Here is a 14,720-nt window from a genome sequence, read left to right as displayed (position 1 = left end):
GTGTGTGTGTGTGTGTGCTGTCCAAGTGGGTCCTTTCCCATATTTATTATCTCTTTGGGATATAGCCCTAGAAGTGATATTGCTGAGTCAAAGAGTATGCACATTTTTATAGCATTTGGGCATAGGAGAATGAAAATTTTTAAAGACCCTTTTGAAACCCAGCAATAAATTATTTAGAGAATGTCTGCCATTTTTAAATGTCACTAATACAGTTTTGTTTCTACAACATAGGATATCTAGAGAGGAATACACACACACACATATATGCATATTAGTAGTTATTTAAGTAGAAAAACAGGTTCTTCCCTGATAGATGTGTGAGAATTTATTTTACAAAATTGTTTACTTATTCACTTGGGAAATAGAAGGTGAATGAAAAGAAACCAAAAATAATTATAAAACAATAAATTATAATTTTGTAAATTCTTTTTCTAACATTTCTTTTTCTGATGGAAAAAATCAATGGAATTACAATAGATGTTTTCATGTGGCTTAAGATAAAGAAGGACAGCTGTCCCAAACTTCTTTTGACAGATTGCTATGAAAATCTATTTTTCCACTGTCAAACTACACCCTCAATACACACATGAATGCACTTCTTGTAATTAAATTTACCCAAAAAATTACACAATTTTACAAAGACACATACTATAACTTCAAAGTAGATTTTTTTAGATTAAATGATGTGAATACATTAAGACAGTAAACATATAATTCAGAAAGATGTCTAGAAACATAAGTTCAGTATAAATTAGGCAATGGATATCCAACTCATCACAAATCATTCTCATTTAAGAAAATAAACAGATTTTTTCTTTCTTTACTTGAAAGAATAATAAGATCCATTATTCTAAATACTTAGCCCTGCCATTGATTTTACTTACATTTTTAGAAACAATATTTTCATTTGGAATAAGAAGACATTGATGACAAGTGATAGTTTTTTTTCTTACTTCAATCAGAATCTTTTTAATCTAAGAAAGTTGATATAATATCTAAAACCTTCACTTTCCTCTGCCATTTGCAAACAGTGAAAATATCAGGAACAGTTTTAAAATATTTGAGAAGGAATAAATGGATGCAAATATATTTAAAGCAGGAAATTTCAAAGTAGCACAAAATCTGTTGCTCCATTTTGACCAAATTAAGTTGAAAGTCAGTATCTTAAAATATTTAAAAATATAACCACAATTTCAAAATTTCCACTCATTAAAAAAAGAAAAGAAATTGCAATAAGAAATTTACCTTAAGAGTGTCTGTGTGATGTCTTGGTGTAGTATGCAGCAGTCAGATCTTCTAACAGTATCTGGGAATATTCTTATAAATAGTTGGAATTTTCTGAAGGAAAAAATATATTTTATCATTTAGTTAACTAAAACTTTAAAAAAATATTTATAAAACAGCAATCTGAGGCTAACCATGAACAAGAAAAATTAAAATTACTAATAAAAATGTTTTTCTTTCTAAATCTATTATAAAAAAGCATTTATTAAGACTAATGTTGTATAAGTCTTAATTGCCTTAAATGTTTCTTTTTTCCCACTGAGTTTGATTTAAGGATAATGTTAAGGTATATAGATATAGGTATAGAGTTAGAGATAGATTACACAGAGAGAGATAGAGACAGATAGAGATAGACATGGAGATAGACATAAAGAGAGAGATAGAGATAGATAGCCACAGCTTCCTCTATGATAGGTTTATGGTATATGTAGCTTGTATGGGGGAGATCAAGGTATTTATAAATATTTTCTTTTTTCAGTGTTTCAACTTGACTACAATCTTTAATCTATCAGTCTAGATCCTTGCCATACATTAAGAATTTTACACTTACTAGGTTCAAAAATATTTATTATATTATTTGATACAAATTCAAAGAGATGGAGTTATTAAGATAGTTTAAATATAGTCATATAGCTTGTTGCCATTTGTATACATGGAATGATTAATTACATTTTTATTTGACTCCTTTAATTTTGAATCCATGTTTAGGTCCATTTAAGAGACAGTATCATAAAGGCTAAGTAGTATCAAAATGAAATGAAAATGAATTCCTAAAGATGCCAAATTTTATATAATTTATTTTTTGATATTATATTGATGGCATTTTAAGTAGAGAACAGTTTTCTAAGTGGACATGTAATACTCTGGTTTTCTCAAGTTACTTACTTTTATCTTAGATATTTATAGCATGCTCAAGAGCTATGGTTGTAGAAGTAAGCCAAAGGCTTTTTGATAATTTGCAGAAAGAGTATAAATGTTTTGGAATTTTCAGAAATCTTGCTCAATCATTACTAAATTGATAATGTTTTCAGATTTTCTGTTAAAATATGTGAAATGCATGCTTTCATGATGATTGTTATAACAGCACCAAATTTTAAAAATTGCTTGGCTTTACAACAGTCAGGTAATTATATCCATGTTATAATTCTCAAAAAAAATCTGCTCTTTTCCTTTTCAAAATCAAATGAAATAAGGCTTTTAAAAAAAATTTGCTTCATTATTATATATGATATCTGGATTTTTCTTTAAGTGTTTATTTTCACTGACCTCAGAGTGCTCAAACTTTTTTTCTTCATATTTTAGTAGCTCCTTGATTTCATCTCCTGTCTAATTGAATATAGGCTGAAGTATACAATTAGTTTCATAATTGCCCTGCACTGGCTGAGATTAAGTGATTATATATCTTGGATCAATGGATGCCATTTATAGAGGGAAAAGAAGAAGAAAAGTAAAATAATATGAAGTCATTGCCTAAAGGGTAAAGTCTATTTCCAATTTTGTTACACTATTGGTACATAGTAAATATATTTTGGTATCTATTTTCCCTCATCCTTTCTTATGTGATTTAAATAGAAATGTTTGAGAATCAAGTTGTTATACAGCTATTTCTTTATATTTAATATTCTATAGACTACTTAAAAGTTAAATAAAATAATTTTTGTTTGTAGTTGAATAAAAGTGTTAGGATATAAGCCCTCCTTCTATAGCCTCATAGAAAACATCTCTGTACAATTTCAGTAGCCCACTGGACAGCACAGAGAGCATATTCCTTATTTAGTTTTCACATTATTTCCATCTCCTCAGTCAGGTGTTGGGGTTTTGAAAGCCCTTTTGCTCAGCATAGCTTAAAAATTATGGGAATGTGGTATGGCAACATCTAACAAAATATTATTTTGTCTGTAATATCAATATCATATCTGGTCAATTGTGAGCAATAGTTTGATCAATTATAATGATTCTTTCCTGGTAAAAATTTGATTGATTTTGCCAGCAGATTCGGAAGTCTGTATTTTACTCTGGAGAATTTTCAACTGTAAGGCCAGGAGAAAGAGAGAACTTTAATGCTTAATTTTAATGACCAAAAAATATCTTTCTAGGCATTTGGTGTTAGATTTTTGTAGCCTATAGTAATACCTATGAAAATTTCTACCTTTTTACTGTAAAATTTACAATGATTACTCAATTGAATCTCCTTGAATATAATCCTCATATATAATCTCTAAAAGTATGTACATACATATACATATGTATACATATACACACGTATGTGTATATATGCATGTGTACACACAAACACTAGATATAAATATACATATATACACACACATTTGAATTTATAGCACTGTCATTTCCCATCCCACTTCCCAAATGAATTCTTCCTTGTGAGATCAATAAAAAATGTTGAATAAGTGAACACAACTGTTTGTTTGTCAAAGTGTATCTGTATTATATGCTCCTATTAGTCCCTCACATTTTTGCTTTGAAGAAGGGACTATCTTTTACTATCTTTTGTCTAGGTTCTTTTAAGGCAGCTAGGGAGTATACTGAATAATGAAATGGACTTGGAGTTATTAAGATAGGAGTTTATATCCTGGTTGAGAGACTGAGTCCCATGACCCTCTTGCTAGTCTCAGGCTCAGTTTTCTTGTGTATAAAATGAGATAAAAAATGCTACTTTACACAGGCATTGTGACTGTTGTGTGTATTTGTGTGTGCATGTGCGTACACATATAATGCTTTCAAAACCTTTAAATACACATTAATGATATGTATTTTCTCCATTAATGCTTAAATTATTTAGCATTCCGTGTCTTTTTAGTGATCTTTTTATTTGAATAAATATTTACTCAATCCATAAATGGGTTAACAAGTACAAAAAGGTGAAAAGATTAAAGATCTATTATACTGAAAGATAATCCCATGATCAATTATTCAAATTAAAAGCAGACATGAAAAGACAAATTATAAAATAAATTAATATCCCATCATATTTTTAATAATACTTTTCCCTTTAAAGGTTACTTTAAAATTTCACCTTGCATTTAGGGAACTGCTTAAGCATCCTTTGAATAGGGAATAAAACAATTGTTTCACTCACACAACAGCTCTAAGTGCTGGTCCTTCATCATTTTCATTTCTCAGTTTTACTGTACTAAAATGCAATATAGAGTCTAATCTGATAAACATCTATATATACCTACTATATGAAAGACACCTTTCAAAGTTCATGGAATACTAAGAAAAAAAGACAAACAAATAAAAATAAAGACAGAAATCTTTACCCTTAAGTATTTACATTCTACAGAAAGGCTGTACAGGTAGATAAGATAATATAAAAGTAGATAAGTAGATACATGACAATTAGTCAATAGGGATTTCTTAATAATTTTTTCAATTACTTATTGTGTGCCTGCACTATGTTTAGAAGAGGAATGGATAAAACACTAAAAAGTCAAGGGAATAGGAAATGTTTCCTACAGAGATGAGTTATGAGCCATGAAGGAAATCACTTATTCTAAGAGATGGAAATAATTCAGAGTCTGTAAGAATTGAAAGGAACTAGAATAATTATCTAGTCTTATGATCTCATTTTATATAAGAAGAAATGGAGGTGAAGAAAGAGTTAATCACTTAGCTTAAGTCAATTGGCTAAGGACACATTATAAGTTAACTAGGTCAGTTCAAAGCCTCAGCTAGAACTCAAACCGTCTGAGTTCCATACTTTTCAGTGTTGCAGGAGGCAGGGAAGATAAAAGGGGACTATCACACATCACAGCAACATACTTATTCAAAAGTTGCTTTGCTGTGTCTTTTGTCTGGGTTCTAGGTGAGGGAAGGTGTTGAAGGGCAGGCAAAACAAAAAGCAAAATGACCTTTCATTTGAAATCTCTAGTCAAAACATAGGTTATAATGAAAGGTAATGAATTTATTATTTATCTTTAAAACGCTGAAGTCTACTGTACAGGTTCACACAAGCATACCAAAATGAAGAAATATTGGAATGAATTGAAAATAAATTGATTCATAAAAGAGGAATTCTTTTGGAAAATATTTTAAAAGAACTGTGTTTATGATACCATAAAAAAAGCAATGACTAGAGCTAAAAGATTTTAATTTTCCCCATATCTATAACAAGCTCTGTGTCTCTTAAGTCTCTTAAGTTCTTGGATTTCCAATTTTCCACATGCAAAATTGGGACAACAATATTTGCATTATCAGACTGAAAGAGTTGTTATTGGTATCTGATGAGGTACTGATACAAAGCAATACAAAAATGACAAATTTTAAGGATCTCTGAGGTAATCTGTGTCAGTACTCCTAGAGTGTAAGCCATCAATACCTCCATAGGTTCTGTGAATTACTAAAGAAGAAAAAAAGTTATGATTTAATATATAGTCAAACTTATGGTGAAAGAGTAACCATATACTACTATGTAAATGTATCATCATTCTAACTATTACTTTCAGCAATGTCCTTTCTTAAGATAGATGCCTATGTATCTTCAACTCACATAATCTTATTGATGCTTCCATATTTTCAGTAATCTGCTCTTTTAAATTACACCATTTATTAAAAGGATAACTTCAATAAGCAATCACTTGATTCTAATTGGAATTCAAGTACCCAAAAGAATTCTCTAAGATGAGCATATGTGCACATGACACAAAATATACTGTCACATAAAAGTGTACTCTCATTCCATAGGTCACTTTCCTGAAGCTATTCATGTTAAGTTCTCCTTCCCCTTTCTACCCTAAAACATATATCAATTATATTATCATAATAGCTCAAATTTCTATAAGGAACTGCTTTGTTGAGAAATGCTGTTTTTTTAAAGAAATATTTGTTATAAAACTACTTTCATTAAGAGCCTGTCATGGAAGTAAGTGGAACTCAAGAGAGGAGCATGTGTTTTTAAACTGATAAAGGCCCTTTGCAGTCAACATGTCCTATGATTTCTGTTGTTACTGCTATTGCTACTAATTTTAAAAATGGGATCGTGGCTCTTGAGACTAATAGGTGAATCAGTACAGGGAAATTCTGATGTAGAAAATCACTCTATCAGTGTTGTTTATAGTCTTAAAGAGTTGCCTGGGACTCTGAGAGAGTAAGTGATTTCTAAGAATAAGAAAGCTAGCTGGTTATCCTTCATTTTCAAAGAGGACCAAAATGGCATAATTATGTTGAAGTCAACGTACAGTGTGTCCCGCTGTGGTGGATCAAACCAATATCAGGCTGTACCACAGGTCAGACACAGATAATTGTGAACTTTTGGATTGGAGATGTCTCTAAATTTGTGCATCTCATATTTCTTTTGTACTACTGCACTTCTGCTTAACTGATAGGGAAAAGCACCTTCTTTGATGTAGGCACACCATGCTGGGTAATCCTGTGACAGTGTTTCCTGTGTCTCACAATTAATTGCAAAATTCTTCTGAGAGATCTTCAGAGTGTCCTTATATCATTTCTCCTGATTTATATGTGAGCGCTTGCCTTGTGTGAGCTCTCTGTATGAGAGTCTTTTAGGAAAACATACATTCGGCATTCTAACAACATAGCCAGCTCATCAGTTGCCCTATCTGCAGTAGAGGTTGAATAATTAGCAGTTCTTCTCAATAAAGAATCTTGGAATCTGATAGCTTATCTTTCCGGGAGGTCTTCAGAATTTTCTTAAGACATGCCAAATAGAAGTAATCCAGTTTCCTGGCATGGCATTGGCATATTGCCCAGGTTTCACAAATGTACAACAAAGAGGTCAGCACAAAAAGGTCAGTGCTGTAGACCTCAAGTTTGGTAGTCAATTTAATATCTCTTTTCTCTAATAATTTCTTTCAGAGCCTCCAAAACATTGAAGAAGCTCTGTAAATGCTTGCATTAACCCCAACATCTATGTGTACATCATTAGAAATTACACTGCCATGGTAAGTGAATTTATCCACAATATTCAAAATCTCTCCATCTGCTATGTAACCAATGGTTTCACATATAGATGGTGCAGTACTGGTTAGAAGAGAACCTCTGTTTTCTTGGCATTCATTGTCAGACCATTAGCAGAAGTGACAGAGAATCAATCCATACTTTGTTGCATTTCAGCCTCAAAAACTACATTGAGTTTACAATCAGTTGTAAACAAAGAAACAACCACAAAAAATCTCATGCACCAACTCTCCCTCCACTTTAGACTTGCTGGGAGCCCTTTCAAAATAATAATTTACATGAATGTGGTTGCTGACCTTGATGCCATTTTCATTCTTGTTGAAGGATTCTGACAATTTTGCTGAATTTAGCATGCTGACAATCATGCTAAAAACCACGGGAGCAATTACACATCTCTGCTTCACTCCTTTGATTCCTGGGAAAGTTTGAGAGCATTGTCCATTGCCCAAAACCCATGCAAATATGCCATCATGAAATTATCCCTCAATACTGAAGTTCTCTTGACAGCCAAATTTTGCCAGGATTTTCCACCATCCCTCATGACTAACAGTATCAAAGTCCTTGGTCAGGCAATTGAACATGTGCACACACCTATATTCGATTATTGGCATTTCTTCTGAAATCTTTGAGCAGCAAACACAATATAAACTATATCTTCATCCCTTTTTAAGTCACACTGGCACTCAGGTGGATGAACAAGATGCTCCAGATGAAGAATCATCTTGTTTAGGAGTATTATGACATGAATCTTGCCAGCAATGACCAAGAGAGAGAGAGACCCCCTGGATTAACAATGGAGGCATCTTTGAACTCCTGGGTGATAACCTCCTCTTGCCATATAATCTAGAAATTTTCCATCGGTTTTTGTATGAGAAGTTGAATCCCAGCCTTGTAAATCTCAGTTGGGATAGAATTAGCACCAAGAACTTTGCCACATGAGAGAAACCTAATGTCATTCAAAACCTCTTCATCAGTTGGAAATTCAGCTAGAGAATTAACATCAACATAAGGTATAAAGTCAATGGTTTCAGCATTGCTTGATGACAATGTTCTGCTGAGAACACTATGGAAGTGTTCAGCCCATCTCTGTAGAATCATGTTCTTATCACTAATAAATGTGACTGCATCAGCACAAAGTACTTGACCTGCACCATAGGTCTTTGACCCAGAGATTGCTTTCAGAGTACCATAAAATCACTCTGGATTGTTACTATCAGTGTAAAATTGAAATTCTCCTGTCTTTTGACTGAAACAAGAAGCCTGAATCTCTCTAAACCTCACATGTACTTTACTTTTAATAGAGTTAAATGATGCCTTCTAAGAGACAGATTAGCAATCCTACTGGCAAACCCTGTGAACTTCTCATTTTTCACTTAGTAGCTTCTGGATTTCGCCATCATTTACATCAAGCCAATCTTAATGTTTGAAAGTTCTGGCCTAGATGAATTAATACAATGCTGTATACCAAATCTCTGAAATTGTTGTCTTATTGACTTAAGTTGGACTTCATTGGTGAGCCTTTCTTTACTCAATGTTCCTGATAGCTTCTGAGTTTTCTCATGAGAGCTTCTCATCTTTGATGTTTTCCATAAGTGTGTATACATTCCATGTACCAATGGTGAGTGGAATCACCTGATCAAAAGTTTTTGTATGTTTTTTGTGTTTCAATTGCAGGATGTGATTCTCATCTGCCATGGCATGTGGTCAGGGCTAGCACAAAGCAGACAATTTTAGGGCAACTTTCCATACCCTTTCTCATGCCAGGAGGTGAGTGAGCAGTGAGGTCCTTCAAAAAGGTCTTCTCATACCCAGGAGGCTGCCAAATGCCACTGCTGCTCCAATCTAGAGAGCAGAAGACCCTATGGTCTGTGCCTTCTATGTCCATCATCGTGAATACAGATCCCAATGTATCTTCACATGCTGTTTCATCACTTGTCTATTGCCACAGGACTTTGAGGTAAGTAAAAATGGCAAAATTGTATAAGTGATGTCTTTTGACTTACACATAAATTGGATTTAAGTGAGGCAGAGTTGTGTGAAGAAGTTGGCCTTATTCTTCTCTACATGAATCATCAGAGTTTGGGGGTAACACAAAAGTCAAAACTGGGGATGGCTCAGGATGCAGTGGATGACTTTGATATCTTTGAACTCAAAGCACTCCACAATCCCTCCTTAAGTTTCCTTTATGGCCTTTGGAATAAACTGTTTTCATCTGTCCATTTCACCAAGGAAAGTCTTCACATACTTGGGCAGATACCCTCTAACTCACCAAGAGGCTTGAGTCACCTCTATTTATATTCAACCTCATTTAGCCCATTTGCCAAAATGGTTGACCAGAGTGTGGCTTCTGTGCATAACACAGCTTCTTAGAGCCACAGGTGAGAGTTAAATGGATCAGATCAACACCAAAGATAGAAAGCAGCACTGAAAAGGGCTCAGCAGCTCTCACACATGAGGTACCAAATCTTCCCTAAACATTCTACAACCCCATAGGTACCACACACCAGAGAAAGAACTTAAACTTAGGAATTCTTGACTCTGTGGTTGCTCTTCTCTCCACCATGTTATGACAGTAATTATTTTGATAAATTCAGAAAAATTGTTACATACAATAGTTCATATAATTCTCACAACTACCTGGTGAGGTAGGTACTGCTAGTATTTTTATCCATTTTTTATTAAAAAAAATGAAAATGTGGGGCAGTTAGGTGGTGCAGTGAGTAAAAAAGTGCTGGCCCCAGAGTCAGGAGGACCTGAGTTCGATTCTGACCTCAGACAACTAACACCCCCCCACACACACACACAACTAGCTGTATAACCTTGGGCAAGTTACTTAACCCCAATTGCCCTCCAAAAAGGAAAAAAAAATGAGGTTCAGAAACATTTAATAACTACAATGTCGGTATACAGCTAGTAATTGTCTAATGTGGTTTTCAATGCCAGGTCTAACCTGAATATAAATCTGATTCTCCTTTCATAAGACCAAACATTATCACTACTACTATTATTGAAAATTACTTATTAGGTCCCTATTATAATTTGTAGGACATTGTTTCAGGAGCTTAGTTGCACAAATAAAATATGGTTCTTTTCCCTTAGTATCATCTAGGTATGTGTGTATACATGTGTACACTGTGCAGAATATAATGCAGATGAGAAAAAAATAATAGGCAGTCTCTATCTTATGAATAGATAGTTTTGTGTTCATGTAATAAATTATCACATAGATTCTATAGAAATGGGGAAAATAGGAAGATACTATGTTGATAGCTATTCATGTTTTCTTAATCACCATTTTCGATAAAGAGGTAAAAAATTTTGCCCAAGTCTTTTTCATCCTTTGCCTTTTACAAAATCTTGAGAATCAATTCTACTCTTCCAAAATCGAGTCACCTAATACATGGACCTCCTCTGTGAACCAGACTATCTGAACTAATCATCTTTGTTTTCTTTAATTACGTGTCTATTTTCTTCACTAGGGCCCAACTATGATAGCCTAATTCAAATAAATGGTAAATAAATAAATATTTTACAAAATATCTTTATATACCTAGTTATACTTTTGTCAAGGTAACTGTTGGCATTCGAGTTACATCTTTAAATGTTTTCAGGATGATATTGTTAAGTGTAGCATCTTGAACCACTTTCTTTAGATATTGTCTTCCTTCTACTGCTTCTTATTACAACCATTTTAAAGTCCTTTGAAAGTGATGTTGTAACTAGTTGTCAGAAGCAAAACTGCAGTCTAGCTACAAAAGTCCAATAAGTGCTGCTATCACGATAAAGAACTGATGTTCTGAAACTCTTTTGACCCATGGGATGTAAGGTTTTAATTGCCTGTCTTTATACATGTGATTATGTCAATTGCATGTGTTTGCAGGGGTCAGGGTTGAAGGAAGAATGGAATGTTATCTAAGTCAATTATTGTTTCCACTTTTTTTCTCTTCAATTTCCTTTCCACAAAGGATGAACTAGCCAGAAAAACACAGATTTGGGCTCCTTCAATATTTGTATATTGCCAGTAAACTAAACCACATTCTTATATTAAGCACTATGTTTTCCTATGAAATCTCACCTTACCGCTCTCTTTTGCAACAGTTTCATATCTCAGTCTGCCTATAAATGGCATATCTTTGGTTAATATAATTATCTTTAAATGTAATGAATAATAAATAAAATTTAATGGATATTTTATTTATTTTAATTAAAAAATTTAAATCGCCCTGGAACAAAAATCCATCTACCAATGCAGAGTACTTGCTTTGAAATTTAGAGTATTAGAGAGTAGCCTAGGGCATTGATGGGTTAATTTACTTGCCCAAGATCACACATTATGTGATAGAGGAGTTTTAGTCACTAAAGGGATTAAACAAAAACACACAACCTACTGGAATCATATTTGTATTCAATTAAAATAATTGAATGGTAGTAAGCTTGTTTCTGAAACACACTTGTAAATGAGTACAGGTAGAACTACACAAGAGGGAAATCTATAGATCCAAAACAACCTAAATAGCTTCATGAGGGATAAGCAATTAAGGAACAACTAAATCAGCAGTTATGCATTCAGAACTATTTAACATTAAATTAGTTTCCAGCCACAAGCATTACCTGATTACTGTTGAAATCATATAGGATCATAGATAGTACTGACAGGGACTTTAGAACCCATCCAGTTCAGTTCTGTCTTTTTATGAATGATGAAGCTGAGATCAAGAGGATTTAAGTGACTCACCAAAGGTCACATAGTAAGGTACTTTTGGACATGGGATTTGAACCATTATCCCCACTTCAGTGAAGGGAATCATTCTGCTACTCCAATACCAACCCATTTCATTTCTAAAGCTATGATTCTGGATTCAGATGAAGAAACCTAGACTTAAAATAGAGAGTATTGACCCAATAATCTATTTTTTCAGTAGTTTAAATAATTTAATTCTCTGACTAAAAGATCTCATTTTAGTGACATTTAATAACTTATCACAGAGTTAACAAATCTCAGATTTGTAAAGCACCTCAGTGACTACCTAGCCTAACCCAGACATGAAGATATGATATATGACAATTGCTTTTTGGTCTCTGAAGATCACTAATCAAGAAGAACCAGCTTCCTCCAAAGATTACCCATTGAATTTTTGGTAAACTTGGTTAGGGAATCTTTGCCAACATTGACTGGAAATCAGCCTTCTAGAAGTTCCAAGTGAGGGCTCTAAACTCTGCCTTTAGCATACAAGTGAGTGAAAGAAGTGAAAACTTCTCAGACTCTACTCTAAAATATAGTAAGGCTTTTCTTGTGAAGCAGGCCCAAGTTCCCCTTCACTGGAAATCACATGATTTACAAGAACTTAAAACTCAGAGCAGTAGGGAGTCACCACTCTCCTCACTGACACCTAAGCATAAGATATGCCAAATAAGGACCGAAGTGCTTTCTCAAATTTACATTGGGTGGTCTACTGTTTCTTTGTTCTGCTACTTGCCATACTTTGATTGTGCAGCTGACTTCTAGACAATGGAAGAAAAGGGTCAGAAGGGGGTATGGGAGGGAGAATTTCTCATTAGAGCTTTATAATTTTGCCATTTCCTTTTGTAAATTGCTTCTCCTCCCTGACCATTTGTCAGGAAGGAGGCCCTTTCTCAAGATTATTATAAACCATTCTTTTCTGCTTCCTACTTTGAGAGGCCTCTGAGTATTATTTGGGTAAAGATCTCTTTAGCAGAGTTTTGAGGAGCACACACAAAGAAGAAAAATCTAATCCAGGATTAGGAAACCTGTGGCCTCTGGGTTCTCAAGTGTGAACTTTTGACCTAATCCAAACTTTACATAACTTGGATTTAGTCAAAAGGGCTGCCCTCAAGGATCTAGAAGACCACATGTGGCCTTGAGGCCACAGGTTCCCCACCCCTGATTAATCCTTCATTAATTTGTCAGCCCTTTAAATTATGTGTGACAGCCATGCTGTCTCCCTTCGTTTTTCACTTCTCCATTATAACAACTACCAATTCCTTCATCTGATATTTTCATGATATGGGGCATGACTACATCAAAGAAGGTACTGTGCTCTATGAGCAAAGCAGAATTGAAGCAGCTCAAATCTAGTCAATGTCACATAAACTTATTTGGTTTCTATATCACACATTCCTTTTTTGTTTGTCTTTTGGAGGGAAGGCAGCGCAATTGGTGTTAAGTGACTTGCTCAAGGTCACATGGCTAGTTGTGTGTGTGTGTGTGTGTGTGTGTGTGTGTGTGTGTTAAGTGTCTAAGATCACATTTGAAGTAAGGTCCACCTGACTCCAGGCCCAGTGCTCTATTTCTGTGCCACCTAGCCACTCCATCATACATGACTCTTATTTAACACCTACTAAACTAAAACTTCAGACCTTTTTGAATCAAATTGCTAATCAGCAACACCCTCCCCAATATCTATTTTTTCGAGTTTATTTAACACTCATCATTTTTTGTTATTGTTATTATTTTATATTGGTTCAAGGAAAGTGAAAAGAACATTGGATTTAGGAATGAAAATCCTTTTTATGACCCTGAAGAGAGTAGCTTCAACTGAACTGTGATGGAAATCAAATTGAAAAGGAGTGACAAGGGAAAGGTTATGAGGCTAGATATAGTATTTTTTTTATTTTGATTTTGAAAAGGAGGAAAAAATAGCCTAATTGGATAGAAGGACCAATTGGGGGATTAATACAACTGTAGGAGAGACCTGGTCATACTTAGACACAACACACAATGAGTTAATCGATAAGTGGAGTTTTAACAATAGAAAGAGAATGAGGATAAAGGATATGGGATCAAGGAAATAAATAGAAGTCTACTTTGCTGCTGCTGTTTGTCCTTTGTTCTCCATGAAGATCATGACATCAGGAATGTGATATCATGACACATAAGTGCATTGGATTTAAGTGAGGGAGAGTTGTGCAAAGTCACCAACCTCACTCTCTTCTCTGGAATAATCTGGGTCCGGTGGCCAAATATAGAAAGGACAACTGGAGGTGTCCCAGGACATAGTGAGGGACTTTAGCCTTTTCAAGCTAAGGTCTTTAACAGGTCTGAGTTTGACTGAGGCAACAGCCATCCTGGGATTAAGGGTTAATAAGAAAAGAGGCAAAGCATGACAAAAAAAAGATCTTGGAGAGGAAGACCCTCAAGGTTTCTGACCAAAACAGAAACAATTGCTATTTATATTCATTCTGAACAAATCAGGTTCCAAAGGATTAGTAATTAGGGTTTGGCCTGGAACCTATTATGAGACAATTAAGGAGAGACTGATTGATTTGGATTAAGGTGGGATTTAAACGAAAAAAATGTTTCAGAGATGAAAATTTACATTGTTTAAGGCAAAGCACCAGCAGGTAAGTGTGTGATATGTGTGAGATCCTATGTGGATAGAAGAAAAAAAAGAAAGGATAAAAGAAGGAAAGGAAGAGAGTCAGAGAGAGAGGGAAAGAAAGAAAGAAAGAAAGAAAGAAAGAAAGAAAGAAAGAAAGAA

The 14,720-nt window shown here is 34.2% G+C and overlaps 1 protein-coding gene across 1 annotated transcript in view; it reads right to left on the bottom strand.

Moving 5' to 3' along the window:
• CDH18 (cadherin 18) overlaps window positions 1–14,720 on the bottom strand; it is a 1,599,127-nt gene that overhangs the window by 1,145,001 nt on the left and 439,406 nt on the right. Inside the window, exon 3 of the mRNA XM_069101403.1 lies at window positions 1,246–1,338. The gene's annotated coding sequence lies outside the window, so the exon portion shown is untranslated. The remainder of the gene's footprint in view (window positions 1–1,245; window positions 1,339–14,720) is intronic.

The sequence above is a fragment of the Petaurus breviceps genome, unplaced genomic scaffold, assembly GCF_028583685.1.
Source record: "Petaurus breviceps papuanus isolate PSGF00001 unplaced genomic scaffold, PetGlider_PUasm1.0 47, whole genome shotgun sequence".
NCBI classification, from domain to species: domain Eukaryota; kingdom Metazoa; phylum Chordata; class Mammalia; order Diprotodontia; family Petauridae; genus Petaurus; species Petaurus breviceps.
The sequence above is the reverse complement of the archived record's forward strand: the minus strand, read 5'-3'. Positions and strand labels throughout refer to the sequence as shown.